This window comes from Terrapene carolina, unplaced genomic scaffold (assembly GCF_002925995.2).
Source record: "Terrapene carolina triunguis isolate 2854851 unplaced genomic scaffold, T_m_triunguis-2.0 Scaffold105, whole genome shotgun sequence".
Lineage (NCBI taxonomy): Eukaryota > Metazoa > Chordata > Testudines > Emydidae > Terrapene > Terrapene triunguis.
Window position 1 is genome coordinate 2,658,762 of NW_020664456.1, and position 19,969 is coordinate 2,678,730.

At 43.1% G+C, this 19,969-nt stretch overlaps 1 protein-coding gene and 1 pseudogene across 1 annotated transcript in view; both read left to right on the plus strand.

Annotated features, from left to right (window-relative positions):
• LOC112102840 (metalloprotease TIKI2) overlaps positions 1-19,969 on the plus strand; it is a 235,049-nt gene that overhangs the window by 85,011 nt on the left and 130,069 nt on the right. The gene's annotated exons all lie outside the window — the stretch shown is intronic.
• On the plus strand, positions 14,460-15,171 carry LOC113405098 (annotated as a pseudogene).

Sequence of the window (19,969 nt, forward strand, 5' to 3'; positions counted from 1 at the left end):
GGTGCAAAGGTTTTATTGGCACAAGCTGGGATGGCTTGAGTAGCAAAGACCTGAGTGAGTTCTGAAGGGCATTGCCAAATGTGTGCCAAGAAAACCTTTACACCCCATTAGACAATGAAGAAGATCCACAGAGATGTTACTTGGGATTAAAAATAACAGGGATATAAACCCTCATGTTTCAGGGCTTAAGTCAACCACTAATTGCCTGGGTTTAGGGAGGAACGTCTACTATGGGCATACTGTTCCCTAGCTGTTCTTTGTGGTGCTGCTTGCATCATCCTCTGAAGCATCTGGCACTGATCTCTTCAGAGGCAGGATACCGCACTAGATGGACCAACTGGTTTGACCTGGTCTGACAAGTCCCATCTTCTTCTTATGAATGATATGTAGGTCATATATTATACAGAGTTTGTAAAAGATTTGATTGGGGCTCTTTCTCACATCACTCTGCCTAGAATGCTGGTTTCTTAGTGCCTGTTCCAGCTCCTATTGAAATCAGTGGGCATCTTTCCTTTGACTTTAGTAGGAATTGGATTTGTCCCTTAGTTACTATGAGTCCAAAAAGAAGGGAAATTATAACTAATCCATTTTAGAATGCTCTAAAACTGATCTAAATTGGCTTTGTGATATCCTGAGCTGGAAACAAAAAGCCTTAACATATCAGAAAAGGTAGTTTCTGGGGTTTCTAATGGCATAAAGCTGCTGCTCCAAGCCGTGGGTTGTTCTGAGATATTAGACTTTAAACACGGCACTGGTCCAGAACTGAATCTACAGCTAACCTTGCCAAAGTCAGTGTTAAACTAGGCCCAGTTCTGCAACGAGCTCTGTTTGCGTAGGTCCCTGCAGAGTCCCATGGTTGTAATCGGTGTCGTAGCTTTGGGCTGGGTATCTCTTTCTATAATGCTTGTGTGGTGCCTAGAAAGTGAGAAGCCCACTGTTGTGAATGGGGCCTAGTGTGTACTGAAATATAAATAACAGCAGGATCTTTCATTTTGCTTTTCATGCTAACTGTGCAGTGCTGACCTCCCAGTAACTAATGATTTGACCATGCCAGGTACACTTGACTTCAACAGGAATGCAGGGAGCTCCCCATAAGGGAATGCTGAGCACCTTGAGAGATTGGTCCCATTGCTTTTTGCATATGGGCTACCTTTGGTGGGACCAACAGGTCAAACCATGTTCCTGCCCTCACTGAAATCAATGGCAACATTTTCATTGACTTTAGGGGGGCAGGCTAGGCCCTGATCCTTTTGAAACATGAACTCTTGCATACTGGGGCATGAGAAGGCCAATGAGCGAGCGCGGGGAAGTGGAATAATCAGGCCATGCCATTCTGAGCCTGTGTGGCACTGCGAAATGCTCCTAAAAGGACTAAGTGTGATTATTGATGGGTGTATAATTCTTATGATTATAGTTTCATGGAGCACCTGACATAAAGTCAAATTTAAACCATCAAGCTCTGGTGTCTGATGCTCCCAGACAAATCAATGAGAGTTTTGGTATAGATTTCAACAGGAGGAGGATTGGGCCTTTAGAGACTACCTATGAGACCTCCATTCCTCAGGTGATATTTTCCAAAGGTGCCTCAGTGAGTTAGGTACCCAATTCATTCAATAGACACTGGGTGCCAAAGGGCCAGATTTTCAATGATATTTATGTGCCTAAAGATGCAGATAGTCACCTGGTGGAATTTTCACAACCACTTAACCAGGTCTGGCACCTCAGAACATGTGGGTTTGATTCCCAGCTCTACCACTACCTTGTTGGGTGACCTTGGGCAAGTAACTTCACCCCAGTGCCTCAGTTTCCCCATATGTAAGACAGAGATAATGGTACCAACCTCCTTTAGAAAGTGCTTTGAGATCTTCTGATGGAAAGTGCTATATAAGAGTTAAGTATTAATAATAATTAATAATGAGAATAATTAGCTTCAACTAATGTGGATTTAGCTTGTGGACAGCACCAAGGTGGTCTGGGGGTGAATCAGTAGGGGAGTGAATACCATCCTTTGACACCATTTGGTCTGAATATGCTGGCCTGCAAATTCTCTAGTGATTAAGGAGTGGTATATCCTTTCAGCTGTTTTTTCTTTCTGTGTGTCAGTGATCTGGAGCCTGCCGTAGAGCAACAGACTGTAGTAATCTCTTTCAGATGCTTCAGTGTCTGTCTGTCTATACCCTGGGCCAGATCACGAGTGAATAGGATCATGAAAACCAGAATAAAACAACACAGCAGCCATTCAGTATGAAATTATGGAAATTGGTGGGGGGAGAGAGGCTGTTTTCTTTAATTTGGAGGGTTCATTGCTGCTTCTCAGTTGTCATTTATTAGGCTTAAGTGTGCTGCGGCTCAAACAAACCATTACGTAAATAAAATAGGGAAATATTTTGTTAATTTCAGAAACTAGCCATATGTTGCAATCAGATGTGCATGAAAAAGAAAAATACCACCAAGAAAGGGCTGTGTATAATACCAAAGGAGGACTTGGCTCATGCTTTGAAGAACAGAACCATGGCTAAGTGTTTGTTAAATTAGGTTCAAAGGGGGCAGATGACAGAAGCCCACAGGTAAGCATAAAAAAAAGGTGACCTTAACAGAGATCTAGATATTGTGGGCGACATGGAAAATTATAGTTGGGTCTGAGGAGCAACAAAAGGGAAATCAGTGGGGGAATCTGCTCAACATCTTAAGTTAGAGAGACAAGGTGGGTGAAATATTTTTCTTGGACCTACAGAAGATGGTCCAATAAAAGATATTACCTCACCCACCTTGTCACTGCAAACATCTTAAATGTCTATACACAAAGGCCAGGAGTATATGGAATAAACAGGAAGAACTGGAAGTATTAGTACATAACTGAAATTGTGACTTAATTGATCTCAAAGAGAGTTGATGGGATAAGTCTCATGACTGGAACTTTGGTATAGAGGGGTACAGTTTATTCAAGTATAAGCAGGTTAAAAAAGGAGGAGGTGTTGCATTATACATCAAAAATATATACACTTGTTTTGAGATCCAGAAGAAGGTGAGAGGCAGACCAGTTGAAAGTCTCTGGATAAAAATAAAGGGGTAAAAGATAGGGGTCATGTCATGGTGGGGATCTAATATAGACCAAATCAGGAAGAGAAGGTAGATGAGGCATTTCTAGAATAAATAACAGAAATATCCAAAACACAAGACCTGGTTGTAATGCGGGACTTTAACTACCCAGACATCTGTTGGAAAAGTAATATGGCAAAACACAAAATTTCCAATAAATTCTTGGAATGTATTGGAGACAACTTTTTGTTTCAGAATGTGGAGGAAGTAACCCGGGCAACAGCCATTTTAGACTTGATTCTGACCAACAGGGAGGAATTGGTAGCAAATCTGAAGGTGAAAGGAAATTTGGGCGAAAGTGATCACGAAATAATAGATTTTATGATTGTAAGAAAAGGAAGGAGTGAGAGGAGCAGAATAAGGACAATGGACTTCACAAAAAGCAGACTTCAACGCACTCAGACTTTAACAGAACTGGTAGGTAAGGTCCCATGGGAAGAAAACGTAAGGGCTAAAGGAGTTCAGGAAAGCTGGCAGGTTCTCAAGGAGGCAATCTTAAAGGCACAACTGCAAACTATCCCAAGGCAAAGGAAAGATAGGAAGAATAGCAAGAAGCCAATGTGGATCTGTCAGGAGCTCTTTAATGACCTGGAAATCAAAAAGGAATCCTACAAAAAGTGGAAACATGGACGGATTGCTAAGGAGGAGTGCAAAAGAATAGCAGAAGCATATGGAGACAAAGTCAGAAAAGCTAACACAAAAAATGAGTTACACCTACCCAGAGACACAAAAGGCAATAAGAAGGGGTTCTATAAATAGACCAGGAGGAAGAGAAAGACAAAGAAAAGTGCAGGTCCTCTACTTAGCAGGGAAGGAGAGCTAATACCTGATGACATCAAGAAAGCTGATGTTTCTAATGCCTATTTTTCTCAGGCTTTACTAAAAATATAATGGTGTCTAGATAGTCCAGGGATCGGCAACCTTTGGCCCGCGGCCTGCCTGGGTAAACACCCTGGTGGGCCAGGACGGTTTGTTTACCTGCCGCGTCCACAGGTTTGGCCGATCGTGGCTCCCACTGGCTGCGGTTCGCAGCTCCAGGCCAATGAGAGCTGCGGGAAGCTGCGGCCAGCACATCCCTCGGCCCGCGCCACTTCCCGCAGCCCCCATTGGCCTGGAGCAGCGAACCGCGGCCAGTGGGAGCTGCGATCGGCCGAACCGGCGGATGCAGCAGATAAACAAACTGGCTTGGCCCGCCAGGGTGCTTACCCAGGCAGGCTGCGGGCCAAAAGTTGCCGATCCCTGAGATAATCAATGCAATTAGTATTAACAACAAGAGAGAAGGAATGCAAATCACAATAGGGAAATAACAGGTTAAAGAATATTTAGATAAGTTGGATGTATTCAAGTTGTCAGGGCCTGATGAAATTCACCCTAGGGTACTTAAGGAGCTAGCTGAAGCAATCTTGGAACCATCAGCAATTATCTTTGAGAACTCGTGAAGGATGGGTGAGGTTCCAGAGGATGGGAAAAGGGCAAACATAGCACCTGTCTTTAAAAAGGGGAACAAAGAGAAAAATCAAATGCACAAGTACAAATTAGGGAATGATTGACAAGGTGGTAGTACAATTGAAAAGAGTCTGTGGGTTACAGTGGATCACAAATTGAATATGAGCCAACAATGTGATGCAGTTGCCAAAAAGGATAATATAATTCCAGGGTGTATTAACAGGAGTGTCATATGTTAGACATGTGAAGTAATTGTTCTGCTCTGGTGAGGCCTCACTTAGGGTACTGTGTCCAATTGTGCGCATCATACTTTAGGAAAGATGTGGACAAATTGGAGTCCAGAGAGCACAACAAAAGTGATAAAAGGTTTAGATAACCTGACCTAGGAAGAAAGGTTAAAAAAACCTGGGCGTGTTTAGTCTTGAGAAAAGAAGACTGAGAGGGGATCTGATAGTCTTCAAATATGTTAAGGGCTGATATAAAGAGGATGGGGGACAATTATTCTCCGTGTCCACTGAAGGAAGGATGAAAAGTAGTGCGATTAATCTTCAGCAAGGAAGATTTAGGTTAGCTATTGAGGTTAGATAAAGGTAGTTAAACTCTGGAATAGACTTCCAAGGGAGGTTGTGGAATCTCTGTCATTGGAGGTTTTTAAGAATAGGTTGGACAAACACCTGCCAGGGATAGTTTAGGTTTACTTGGTCCAGCTTCAGCACAGGGGCTAGACTTGACGTCTCAAAGTCCTTTACAGCCCTACATGTCTATGGCTACGTCTTCACTACCCGCCGATCCGGCGGGTAGCAATCGGTTTATCGGGGATCGACTTACCGCTTCTCGTGAGGACGCGGTAAAATCGATCCCTGATGGCTCTACCGTCGACTCCGGAACTCCACCTCGACAAGAGGCGGTAGCGGAGTCGGCGGCAGCGCGGCAGCGGTCGACTTTCCCGCGTCCTCACCGCCAGGTAAGCCGACCTAAAATACGCAACTTCAGCTACGGTATTCACGTAGCTGAAGTTGCGTATCTTAGGTCGGAAGTCCGCTGTAGTGTAGACCTAGCCTATGATTCTATGATTATTCTAAAGATAATGGAGCAAATAATCAAGCAATCAATTTGCAGACACCTAAAGATAACAAGGTGCTAAGTTACAATCAGCATGGATTTGTCAAGAACAAATTGTGTCAAACCAACCTAATAGTTTTCCTTGACAGGGTAACAAGCCTTGTGGATGGGGGGAAGTGGTAGATGTAGTATATTTTGATCTTAGTAAGGCTTTTGATACTGTGTTGCATGACCGTCTCATAAACAAAGTAGAGAAATACAACCTAGATGGAGCTACTATAAGGTGGGTGCATAAGTGGTTGGAAAACTGTTCCTAAAGAGTAGTTATCATTGGTTCACAGTCAAGCTGGAAGGGCATATTGAGTGGGGACCAGGGATCAGTTCTGGGTCCAGTTCTGTTCAAAATATTCATCAATGATTTAGATAATGGCAAAGAGAGTATACTTATAAAGTTTATGGCTAATACCAAGCTGGGAGGGGTTGCAAGTGCTTTGGAGGATAGGATTAACATTCAAAATGATCTGGACAAATGGGAAAAATGGTCTGAAGTAAATAGGATGAAATTCAATAAGAACAAATGCAAAGTACTCCACTTAGGGAGGAACAAACAGTTGCACACATATAAAATGGGAAATGACTGCCTAGGAAGGAGTATTGCAGAATGGGACCTGGAGTCATAGTGGATCACAAGCTAAATATGAGTCAACAGTGTAACGCTGTTGCAAAAAAGCAAACATTCTGGGATGTATTAGCAGGAGTGTTGTAAGCGAGACACAAGCACTAATTCTTCTACTCTACTCCGTGCTGATTAGGCCTCAACTGGAGTATTGTGTCCAGTTCTGGGCTCCACATTTCAGGAAAGATGTGGACAAACTTGAGGAATCCCAGAGAAGAGCAACAAAAATGATTAAAGGTCTAGAAAACATGACCTATGAGGAAAGATTGAAAAAATTGGGTTTGTTTAGTCTGGAGGAGAGAAGACTGAGAGGGGACATGATAACAGTCTTCAAGTACATAAAAGGGTGTTACAAGGAGAAAGGAGAAAAATTATTCTCAACTTCTGAGGATAGGACAAGAAGCAATGGGCTTAAATTGCAGCAAGGGTGGTTTAGGTTGGACATTAGGAAAAACTTCCTGTCAGGTTGGTTAAGCACTGAAATAAATTGCCCAGGGAGGTTGTGGAATCTCCATCATTGGAGATTTTTAAGAGCAGATTAGACAAAAACCTGTCAGGGATGGTCTAGATAATACTTACTCCTGATTCAGCACAGGGGACTGGACTAGATGACCTCTCAAAGTCCCTTCCAGTCCTACGATTCTATGATTCTGTGTTAATGAACATGTTACTAAGGGCAAATCTGATCTTTCATGGGAGTGTTGAACTGAAGAGGCAGGAGAGTTGGCAGGGAGGGATTGTAGGGATATCCCTGATGGATTGATTGAGGACAAGATGTCATGTATCTGCAAAAAGACTGCTAATCCCATGCATACTGCAGAACTGTTCACGGGAGTGGGGGATTTAGCAACCACAAAGGCTATTGCAAGTAGTGAGATTACTCATCTAAAGGATGACTATCCATATGAGCAGGAACTGGGCTTTTAGACTGTGGGCAGAACCCTCGTCTGCAATTTGTTCTGTACAGTACTGACCATGCTGTATGTTATATAACATACCGAACAAAACAAAAAGAAAACCCGGCATTAAAAGAATGTTAAGGTTGCAGTGTCAAGCACTCAAAAGTTGGGAAATGCCGGCTTTAAGGTTGACCATGCTGACACACTCCATAGGAAATTTCAGTGTGAAGAGGTAAAGTTAGGTGATACCCATGTAATCAATGGTGGAACTCTGCGATCAATTTTAGAGACATGGGGTAATTTATCATACACCTTTGACCACTGCACTTAGACTCTGCCTTCTCATCCATCTCTTTGACGATTTCAAATAACCCCATTTTTCAAAAAATTCCCCGCCCCCACAAAAATATTTCTTCCTTGTTCCCCCAAATGCAGATTTTCTGATCCTAATCACAACTGCTGGAGGACCATGATGATCAGGATTCAATTACAGATCAGTGCCAACTTCCCTAGACATACAAATGTCATCACATTCAATAGGAATTTGGCACCCACCTGCCCTTTGTGCATCCTTAATTTTTTTCTTGATGAACAGGATCTTGACATACCATTTTTTATTATTTTTTTAAGCCTGGGACCAACATTTTCAAAATCGGCTACTGACTTTGGGTGCCCAGTTTGAGACACGTTAAGTTTCTCAAGTTGACCACATCAACCACTTTTGAAAATGTTAACATATTCTATTTTCTGAGTGATACAATAAGGGAAGTTCATTCTCTCTGAAGCACCTGGCATTGGCCATTGTCAGAAGACAGGATACTGGGCTAGATGGACCATTGATCTGACCCAGTATGGCCGTTCTTAAGTTCTAAGTGGGGGACCAGAGGGAAGAGACTTTTTAGTCATTTGTAAAGAACTACTAAAGACTGGGAGATGTTACAAGAAGTCTAGCTAATAAAAGCAGCATTAGTAAATAGATAGATAGTTAACATAAGGCCATCGATTGGTACATAAGTATAGGATCTGTTGGTTCAGTAGAGGAGTTGTTATGCACTGCAAATAGCTCTCATTGGGTAGCTTTTAACAGGAGAGTCTTTGCAGATGTATCAATAGGGATTTTGCCCGAGAATGAACTTCAGGATTTGACGTAGCAATGTGAGACCTTGCTACAGCTGTCTGCTCTTGAATATTTGCTGGGAAGTGGAGAAAAATCACTGCGCCATATTTTGTGAGAGGCGATGCTCAGGTTTGTGGATTAGCAATGTCTGAATTAGCAAGGTGTGGCTGAATTTAAATGTCTGCCCCCATGCATGACACCGTGTGTCTGTTTTAAATGGGAATATCACACTCTGCCAGATGATGTAAATTAGCCAAGCACTATTGACTTCACTCGAGCTATGCCGATTTACACCAGCTGATGTTCTTGCCCCTTTGCATTTAGACCGGGCATTAGCAGAGATTTAAAACTGCACTAAAGTTTTTTAATTATGACCCCACCACAGTTTCTGAATGATTTCCTGGAATTCATTGTACATTCAGTAGGGCGTGTAAATCAAAAAGCACAGCACATGGCGGAGGGGGGGCTGAGCAGGAGGAGTTCCTGGATGCCCTCGTAAAACTTTAAAAGGCTTGAATGTCAAATTGAAACCCTTGGGGCCCTAAAACCTGAGTCTCAGGGCACTTCTACCTGCTGTTTCATCACATAAGCCTTTCACTGTTCGTGAGCTGCAAACCCAAGATGATTATGACTTTCATTTCCCTGCAGTGTATTTAATTTCCCTTTACTGTTGTCATCATACCCACGTCTGAACCACCTTTCATCTCCTCCTACCACTCATCATCCTTTCAGTTGCAGCCAGTGATGCATAGTCTTTTTAAATAGAGTGTTCCTTGTAGGCTCTTATATCAAAATCTATTTAACCTATTGTGCTCTTAAGCTTAAGAAGAAATCAGTGTGCATTAGCAGCTCAATGTGCAACTGCACTCAACAGAAGAGTCGGGGAATCTACACAGGGATACGGGAGTGTACAGGGATAAATGCCATCAGGGATAGCTGGCTGGCTTGCTCTCTCACTTCAGTGGATTAAATGTTTGCACGCTGACTCTGACCCATTCCAACAGAAAATATCCCTGCTGGGCCAGATGCAGAAGGCTGTGGGTGCTTGCTGTGTGTTGACCTGTAGAGGTTCTTGGAGGAGGACAAGCCAATGCAAATGCATCCGGCACACCACCCACCATGCCCTAGGCTTGGTCCAATTGCTCGTTCTCCACTCTGACTGGGGGGACTATTCCAGATAAGGCCGTGGGCATGAAAGATGGCTGCAGTCTGACTGTATGGCAGGGATTGCTTCAAAGCATGATATAAACATACCTGGTAGAGTGAGGAAAACTTTGATCTTCCTCCTTCCCCCCCACTAGTCTATCTATTTATGTGGCTAGTATAATATGAGGACAGACCTCATCCACTGTGGCTTCTGCTATGATGTAATATAGCAGAATGACCCCATGGGGACACAGGTGCTTCAGAGATGGTTTACCTGGTTGCAAGGCACCTCTGGGGCTCACTCCTGGGTTGGTGAAAGCTGCAAAATAGTTGAACTCACTTCCTATCAACAGTCCCGGTTTCTGCTAGGAGTAGCTTTGGGTCATTGCTCTCAGGTTATGTGAAGTAGAATGTCTTTGTCCCATTGCAGGATGGAGGCACTGCGCTTGCGTTAGCAGAGCAGTATGAAACTGTTAGTTTTCACTTGGCCACCTGCAAACATTTTCAGGGAAACTATATGAGGTGAAAACAAGACAACTCCACCCCCAAATTAGCTTAGTCAGGAAATGGGCCTCTTTTGGGGCATTTTCAGGGACCGCTTGAATTTCTTCACATGGAGGAGCTTCCTTCAGTGCCTCTTACTGGACCAGTCCTGGTACAAACCACTTGGCAGCCCGCAGCAAGCTCTGACAGGGGCAGTTTGTACAATCGGAAGAGGGGGTTCTGAATTCAGCCATAATATCAAAGCTGGGAACACCCTTATAAATTCAGAAATCCATGCCACCTGAAAACAATAAAAGAGAGAACCCTTTTTGACTGTTCTCCTTCTTTTTCTAAAATGTTCTGCAAATAACCTACTTCGCAAAACACATTTTAAGTAGAAGTTAGTTAACGTCAGTTTCCAGACTGGATCCTATGATTTGACAACAAACATGCAAGAGAGATGGAAAATATATGATAAACTAATCTCCCTAAACCACGTATTTCCTAACACCAATGAGGCTCCTATCATATTAGGATTTCTTGTACATTTCCAGCCCACTCACTTATTCTACCTGCCAAGTTTTATAATAGTCTAAAAAAAATAATTGAGTACGTTTTCGTTATGAGGTTCAGAAAGCCATCAGTATGCATTGGCTCGCAGTGTTTTGAAGCATTTTGTTAATGAGGGATGGTTAGAGAAAATAAGTCCACCTCTCTTAATGTTTCCTCATATTCGGACCCAAACCCAAAGCCATTTTTGACAATTCTGAAATATTTGATTCATTTTTGTTTTCACCAATGAGTTTTTACATCCGCCTCGTCTCTGACCTCTGCTTCTGGGTTTGGACATGGATAAGGGCAGCAGGGCTGAAATATCATGGAATAGGCTCATCCCTGGTGTCTGTGGTCCCATCAGAAGCTGGGAGCACTGGAAATCTTGTGAGAGAATCTGTCTCAAAAAAATTAGTTGTTGGGACTTGGGTTTTCAAACCCCAAGAGGGGTGGTTTCAATCTGGGTTCCATTATATTCAAACCACCACTGTTTGTGGGAAAGAGATGTTCCGCTCAAAATGTCCTGCTTTATCCTACCTTTAATTCTTATCCAACCCAAATCTAAACTCTGAACGCTTCAAGATGTCTCTATCACTGACATTAATACGGTACATAAAATGTAGCAGTGCATTGCAGTGGGTTTAGTAGACAAACTAGCACATTGAAGATTTTCATCATATGTTGTAGGATTTCCAGGTTCTCTTTCATTTGACCAGTATGGTTTTCCTTTTTAGCCACAGAAATCCCACACACATATTGGCCAACTTCTATTCCCATTTATGCTGCGAGGAGAGTCTGGCCTATCTGTTCCACATATTGTTCTACTAATAGCAAAGCGAGTGATTCCTCTTGACTGAGCTCAGTATACCTTCTCAGTCCTTAGAAACCCCACTGAGCTGCAGCTTAGGGCACGTCTACATTACACTCTGGATCGACAGGCAGCGAGTCGACGGGAGAGCGTCAGCCTTCGACTTACCGCAGTGAAGACACCGCGGTAAACTGATCTAAGTACGTCGACTTCAGCTACGTTATTCACGTAGCTGAAGTTGCATAACTTAGATCGAACCCCCCCACCCCCCTCCAGGTAAACCAGGCCTTAGTAATGGACTGGTGAGCCCAAGGTGATGGTGTTGGTTATATACTGGATGTGAACCACATTGAGCATCTGAAGAAAATCCCATATAACTTCACTTCCAATTTGCACACATAAACAAGTTAATAGCAAGCAGGAATCTTTTATAAGTCACTTTACTTTAATTGAAATATCATTTAATTGGCAATTATCTTAATTGATACACAGGGCATAAATATTGTGCTCTGGAAAGCTTCCAGGCCTCCTTTATTAGAGGATTAAGCCACAACATATGCAGATTACATTGAAATGCCACTGTAGCATTTGTTGCAAGAAATCTCTCTCTCTTTCTCTCTGTCTCACTCTCTCTCTCTCTTTCTTTCTAATATTGGAGACAGATGTAAAATATAAGACTATATTATATATATTAGCAGAAAAATGATCATAAAGACATATTGAATATAATTGTCAACATAGTCTCTTAAATAATTTCAAATGATCCCTTCTAAGGGGTTTCTACAAGTTTTAACACTCTACTTTTGTGGAAATCGGCTTTCAAGTCAGTCAGGGTTGAGATTAGATCCAAAGATTTAAAACCCCCATAGATCAAAAGCAGATGCTCTTAGAAGACATTTCAGCCTAGACAGGCCGTCTGGGGACATTGTTACAGCGGGCAAAGACAATTTATCATTAAAACATGAAAGCCTCAGTTCAATAATAACCAGATGTATATGAAAAAAGGATGGGTGTCAGGGTCTTGATTCATTTGTCTCCCCTTAGAAATCATCTTTATCCAGTACTTAGGACCCGAGTGCGGATTCTTTGATGCCAAGACATAATATAAGGAAAACTGAAACATTTCACATTGTAAATCCTCAGCAATTGTCAAAGAAATTTTAATCATATAAAAATCCGGGGTGCCCTAGGTAAAGATAAGCAGCAATCAACTTGAGGAGCAGAGTCTGTGGGTTAAAATAAAGAGAGAGACGGTCTGGCAAGTGTATTCCAATGTTTTCTCCTTTTTCCATCAACTGTTCTTTCACAGTCACAAAATTAAATTCAGCAATAATTCATTGCCTTGACATATAGGACCTTTCTTCTAAATACTCTAGTTGCCCCCAGCAAAAAACAAAAACAAACAACAAAACAACCTCCGAGAGCACAACTGCCGAAAAAAACAAACAAAAAAGCATTAACTAATCCTGCCTCCATGTAAAATAGGTATTATTGTACCCATTCATCTATAGGGAAACTGAGGCACTGAGGGAACAAGTGACTTGTCCACTGTCAGTGTGAGAGTCAGGTAGCAAAACCCAGGAATCCCAATTTCCCAATCCCCTGCTCTAACCACTAGAGAGCATTCACTCCACAGTAAACTATATAGTACTGTCACATAGGAAATCCAGCTGCAATTCCCTGTGAGTGGCAAGTAGATTGTCCTCTTCATTCTGCATTTTAGTTTTGGCTTACATGCCTTGCTATGGGATAGCAGGTGTAATTAATGACAATATTTGTTATTCAATGTTTGAAATGCATTAGAGCAATCCTAATTCTGTGGTCTTAAACTGCAGCTTAATAGTGTCTTGGGAAGGAGTGCATCTAAGCAGTTAGAGCAGGCAACACTTGCTTTTTAGTCTTGGCTCTGCTACTGAATAGGTCTCAGATCAATCTAGGTGAGTCTCCACTAACCCATCTGTAAAATGAATAAAAAACCTGCCTATCTCACAGGAGCACTATAATATTTTGTGGATGAAAAGTGCAACATACATATTCTTATCATTGCCTCAAGAACTCTGATTTCTTATTGTGCTGGACAGAGCTGGTCTGGACTTTTCCAACTAAACATTTTTTACTTGAGAAAATACTGATCAACTGAAACACAAAGGATCTGCTTGGCTGCATCGCCTGGTTTGAAAAAAAAAAAGGACAACAATGGTTACAAATTGTCAAAATGGAACATTTTGACATTTTCAAAATGAAAAGGTTTGTTTTCTGGTTCAAAACACCCCTTTCAGTTTGAAATTTTAGTTTATTTCTACTAACAGCAACAACAAAGGTTAGAAAAAAAGTCAAAATCAAAATGAAATATTTTCAAAATTATCAAAACACAACGTTCTGATTAACCAGGTCTGATTTTTTTTATTTTTTTTTTTAAATTATTGGTTCATGACAATTTGGGAGATTTCAAATGTTTGTTCCAGTTTGGGACAGGAAAAAACTAAAAATCTCAAACACTTGAAGGATGGGAAAACCACTTTCTTTCCAGCTGTAGTGCTGGAGCAAAGGGCTAAGCATTGTGCCAAATTGTTTTTGCAATACAGATGCGCGATCAAGAACCTACAAGATATGTTTGCAGGGCAGGTGCTGGACTGACAGTTCTAAGTCTGCTGGCAGGGCTGTATCTTGTAAATTTTAATATTCAAGGAGGAACCTTGTATCCACTTCCCATCCTAGGGCACTCACATACCCTTCCCTCACCACTCCCAACCAACCAACCAATCTGCTCGCACAGAGTCCAGGCAACCTTTATTGTTTCCAAGGGCTTGGGGGTGATTGCTTGGTTTCTATTCTCATCCCCATTTGGTGTCTGGAGGTTCCTGCCCCAAGGTTATCAGAATGTGCTATTGGCTAATCTCGTCAGCAACTCAGCTGCCTCTGGGCATGGTTGCCTAGCAACCCAATGTCCTGGGCTGGGCCCAATAGACCCGCACTTAGTGACTGTCCTCCCTGATTGGTCCGAAGAGCCAACAGATCACCATTTAAGCCCTGGAGCCACAGCAGCACAGTGGCTGCACAATGCATTCCACGCATGCAGCTGCCCCAGACCTGCATCTTGTCCAGGCCTTGCTCCCCCTCCTGGCCTGCTTTACTCCGGCTCTGGTCCCAAGGAGATGGTGTCTGCTGTGCATGTGTGGCTGGCGGCTCCGGGGCTGCTGCGCCCTCCTCAGACAAGATATTCCTGTTCTAGTTAATGCTAGGAGATGCTATTTCTGAGTGGCCCATGGAATAAAGTGGGTTTTGGAGTAGCCTTGTGTGCAGTCCCTATTGTACAGGAAAAGCCGTTTCGGTGAACTACTTCCTGAAATGTGGGTCCTTCAGAGAAGCCATTAGAGGGCCTGAGTAGAAGAGAATGGAACGATTGGAAAACATGAGCCCACTTCTCTCAGTCATGAAGCCTTGATTAGAAAGGCAGTTTGGCTGGTAATAGACGGTACTTGTACTCTTCTCTCTCAAAAAACCGTATGTATTAATTGAAGCACTAACAGAGTATACAAAGGCGGGTCACACACTGGTGTGTTTCTACCAGCAATATACAGAGCTTCTTGGGAAAATGAATTCCAAAGAGGTGGATGCAGTATGGCAGGTGATCATAGGAGCAAGAGTTGTGCTGACTCCAAAGCAGCAAGAATTCCTGAAATTAGAATCCAGTTGGATGACTTCTTTACGTGTTTCAGAGATGGCAGCGGAAGCTGCATATCAATCAGGTGCACATCAAGCTTCAGTGACAGCTCGCAATCACATCCAGCCGGTGAAAACACAGGTACAAGAGGCATGACAGCTATCACGGAAAGCAGAGACCACGTTAGTGGAACCTCAGACAGAAGAGCTCACTAACTGAGGAATCATTACAGCCAGGCAGTATCCAGGCCTAATCCCTGCCTGCCTCTGAACTCCTGATTCCAAACTCCGAGCTCCAACCGCTGGCTTGTCTCCTGACCACACCTCTGGCTCCACCTTTCAATTTTTGCTTTGACCACTAGGTCAGACTCCTGCTCCGATCCCTAGGTTGCACTGCTTACACCTTGGTGTGTGTGACAAATCTTGTCTTGTGGCTTTGGGGTGGGTGAGTCACCAGCCCATGGGAGCAGAAAGGAGTGATACACTCCCTTCCTTTCTACACTCATCAGCTCAGTCTTTGGCTGTACTGTGCCAACATCATATAGCATCCCATAATCCCTAGCGTGCCATACTGACTGTCTAAGTAGATACTTACTTATCGATGGCCAATGTAACTATAATACCCTAGCACGTCTTTAGGGAATTTCCAATGGTTCATGAGGAGCTTCACTAGAGATTATGAGAAAAATACCCAGTAGATCTAGGGTTTAGGGAGTGTGTTTCCCTGGCTTGTTGCCCAACATGCATTCTGCACCCATGAAGGCCTTAAATGGATTGAGGGTGCTGGTAATGATGGGCCATAGGACCCAAAAATGTACAGCGCTAGGTGTCCCATGGGGTAAAGGGGAAAGAGCCATCTGGACCGAGGAGGAAGGCCTGTATCTCCAGTAGCCAGAGCTAAGTGGCAGGGTGAGAGGAGGTAGCTGAGTGAGATAAACGGGGTGGAAGGGAGGATGGGCTGTATGACTATGCTGAACATTGTAGATCTGAACCAATGTTTGGGATCAGAGTAGAAACCAGAGCCCACCCTGTGTCGGACGGTGGCAAGGTTTGCTCTGTTTCAATTTCTTGTAAAGCCCTCCTGGTCCACACTCAGCCAAAAAAGCTTCAGCTACAACATTGAGAGAAGATGTCTGGTGGTTAGAAAAATTATCCAGTGAAAATAGATCCTGCCATTGCCCAGGCTGCGGTAAGACTCCTTGAAACTTGTCAGCGTAGGAAGAATCTAGACTTGCCTGTTAACTAGAAATTGTGAAAGCTTCCAACAAGACAGTGCTGTCCATTACGCCAGTGGGTGGGGTGGGAAGGGCGGGGGGAGAAGCATATTCTAGGCTACCAAAAACTATTATGTTAGGAAACTGACAGCTTTCCAGAGAATGGTTTCAGCTGAATGAAGAATTTCCATCCTGGAAAAATGCAGTGATTTATATTTTTGCTTTCCCGTCTGGATTCCTAGTGCTACATGTTTTGTGAGACGCTATCAGTCAAAATACTGAATGAATTGTAATAACATAGGAGCAAATGATTTGGGGAAGCATGGGAGGGACATCTCTCTCTCTCTCAATATTTTACTATCCCGTTGCTGTCCCTCCTCTATGCAGTTGCGGAATGGAAGTGTTCTCTCTCCTGGTTCACCATACCTGGATTTTTTTAAATGGTTGCCCCTGCGATAGCTTTGCAAAATGCTACATGCAAGTATTGATGGGTAGAAATATGTTTTATTGTCCTGGAGCTTCGCTGTCGGAGGAGGAGATGAAGTTCTGTGGCAAGTTCTGTGCCTCCACCAGAAATATTTATAAACAGAGCTGGACTTGAGCAGTAAAATCTGGATTCAGGTCTAGAACCCCACTACCACCACAAAGCAGTGGTGCCAATGGAGATATTTCTTGGGCAAGGGGAAGAGAGGAGGGAGGCAAATTCTGCTCCTTGCCCCCTCCCCCACTGGCAGGGACCACATTCCGGTCCCTGCTCCCCCCTCCTACTGCAGGGACTCCAAGTCTCCCTTCTCTCATACCCACACAGTGCATGATCTGGTGCCTCCAGGAGTGCAGTTCTCAACGGAGTCTCCTGCACACTGGCGTACAGGAATAGACTCCCTCCGTTTCAGCTGGTAACACTATTTGGCCCAGTTGCTCCTCCATCTAAACAGAAGAGTGGTTGGGCCAAATTTGAGTGGCATTGCAGCCCCGTGACAAAAGCTCTGACTGAAATTTGGCCTGGCCACCCACCTGTCTGTATAGAGAAGCAACTGGGTCAAATGTCAGTGGGGTTGTGACTAGCTGGAGCGATGTGCCGCACTGTTCTGGCAGCAGCCATACTGGTTTGGTATGGGACCACTGCTTAAAAAAGGTCTGGCCATGGGCCCCTCGGCTCCGCAGCCTATGGAATTTTTGTAAGTGTACAAACTTTGGACCCACACCCTCAAGCCCCCTCCAGTTGGTTCCACTGCCTCAAAGATCAGGGTGTATTGGCTCTTCCTACTTCCAGTAATTGAATGAAAAATTGAGGGGGGGTACACATGTCTGGGAAACCAGGGGTCAGAAGATGGCTGTCAAGTAGAAACATGAGCCCCACATGGGCAACTGTAGTTTTGGTTGCACATACACTTTTGGTTCACGGCTACCTCTGCTTATAATTAGAGCCGGTCAGGAATTGTTTGATGAAATGCTTTTTCATCAGAAAATGTCAATTTGCTGACATCAAAACTGTTTGCTGGAAAGGATCGGTTTCAATGAATTTCCAGTTTCAAAAGATTTTTGAAAAAGAAATAAAAAAAGTTTTGAAATTGTCAAAATGCGCTATTTTGAAAATTTCAAAACAAAAGAGTTCAGCTTTTTGGTTCAAAACAAACTTTTGATTAAAACTTAGTTAATGTAAGATTAAAAAAAACCTGTAAAAAATACAAAAGGTTGAGCTTCAAATGAAACATTTCAAAATTATTGGAAACAATATGCTTTGATCGACCCAATCTGATTTTATTTATTTATTTATTTGCATTTTCAGTTTGCGAAAATTTTCGAGGTTTCGAATCTTTGACCTGATTCAGGACGGGAAAATATCCTGAACATTCCCATGGAATGGGAAAACTGTTTCCTGCCCAGCCCTATTTCTAATGTTAAACTTGTATTGATCTGTCTAGATATGTCTTATGAGCTGTGACAGACCCAGACCAGTGGGGTACAGGAGTCTGGTAGAGGGCAAATATACTGGTCATTGGATGAGTAGTTTTCTGTTCCCTGAGTGACCAGAGCAGGGGCTGCACTAGAGTAATCAGGAACCTGCTAGAACCAGTTAAGGCAGGCAGGCTAATTAGGACACCTGGAGCCAATTAAGAAGAAGCTGCTAGAATCAATTAAGGCAGGCTAATCAGGGCACCTGGGCTTTAAAAAGGAGCTCACTTCAGTTTGTGGTGTGAGTGTGAGGAGCTGGGAGCAAGAGGCGCAAGGAGCTGAGAGGGAGAGGGAGAGGGTGAGGGTGTGCTGCTGGAGGACTGAGGAGCACAAGCGTTATCAGACACCAGGAGGAAGGTCCTGTGGTGAGAATAACGAAGGTGTTTGGAGGAGGCCATGGGGAAGTAGCCCAGGGAGTTGTAGCTGTCATGCAGCTGTTACAGGAGGCACTATAGACAGCTGCAGTCCACAGGGCCCTGGGCTGGAACCCGGAGTAGAGGGTGGGCCCGGGTTCCCCCCAAACTTCCCAATTGACCTGGACTGTGGGTTCTCCCAGAGGGGAAGGTCTCTGGGCTGTTCCCCAACCCACATGGTGAATCTCTGAGGCAAGAAAATCCGCCAATAAGCGCAAGACCCACCAAGGTAGAGGAGGAACTTTGTCACAGAGCCTATCACCCTGGTACCCTTTTTAAAACTCGGGCACAATGGACCTGAGTTTTAGAAAGCAGAGCTATACTTGCACACACATTTCAATGCACATTCATGGTCATTTAGTTTTGTGTGCGTGATTGCTATAATGGTGAATGAAAATGGCTAGTCAAATTCCTAGCTAGCTATTCGCATGCATGAGTGTCCAATTTGCACACACATTGTAGGCAAATAAATGCGTCAGTGTTAGTGCACAAGTGTGTGTACAAAAATTCACATGGATATTGGGCCTCTATTTTTAACAATCAGCACATAAAGCGCATAAAATTAGCATATTTTTGCAGACTGTTCAACCAAAGATTTCAGTTTGGCAAACAAAAACACACAATATACTGGAAACATGAGACTTCATACATATCCGGAATATAAAATACTCCAGAGTCTTATGAGTCCATGCTTAAATTTAGGTTTTTATTTAATTTTAGACCCCCTCTAGCCTTGATTCATCCTTCTGCGGAAGGTGCTTTTAATATTCAGACTTCCACCGACAAGTATGTTCCAGGCAGGTTTTGCTCAGTGAAACAGATCTATCAAAACACCTGGTGGAAACACATTTAGTAACCAAGAATTTTCCTTCTTTCAACGTAAACGAATAGTGCAATTTGATCCCAAATGTCTCATTTCTGACATGCATGACTTAGTTTTGGTGTGTGGTCACCAGCGTTTGCTGTTTCAAAACACAAATTTGCAAGTTCAGAACTTTTGTATCTTTGTGATAGTATATTGGGTTTAGATGCACGTTTACCTCCCTTCCATGAAAGATTCCCAGCATGCTTTAATATATGTATTAATACATTAATACGTACATTAATATATGAGATTAATGTAAATCTCACAGCACTCCTTGGAGATAGGTAAGTATTTTCATGCCTGTTTTACACCAGGTACACTAAGGGGATGATTACACTACAGCCATTAGAGAACGGCACATGTAGACTTTTCCTACATCTGTGAAATGGGATTTTTCCAGGTAATCCACCTACATGAGAGGCAGTAGCTAGGTTGATGGGATAATTCTGTTGTGGACTTAGCTGCATCTACACTGGAGGCTAGGTTGACCTAACTATGGAGTCAGGGCACAACATTTTTCACAACTCTGAGCAACATTGCTAGGGAGATCTAATATTTAAGTGTAGACCA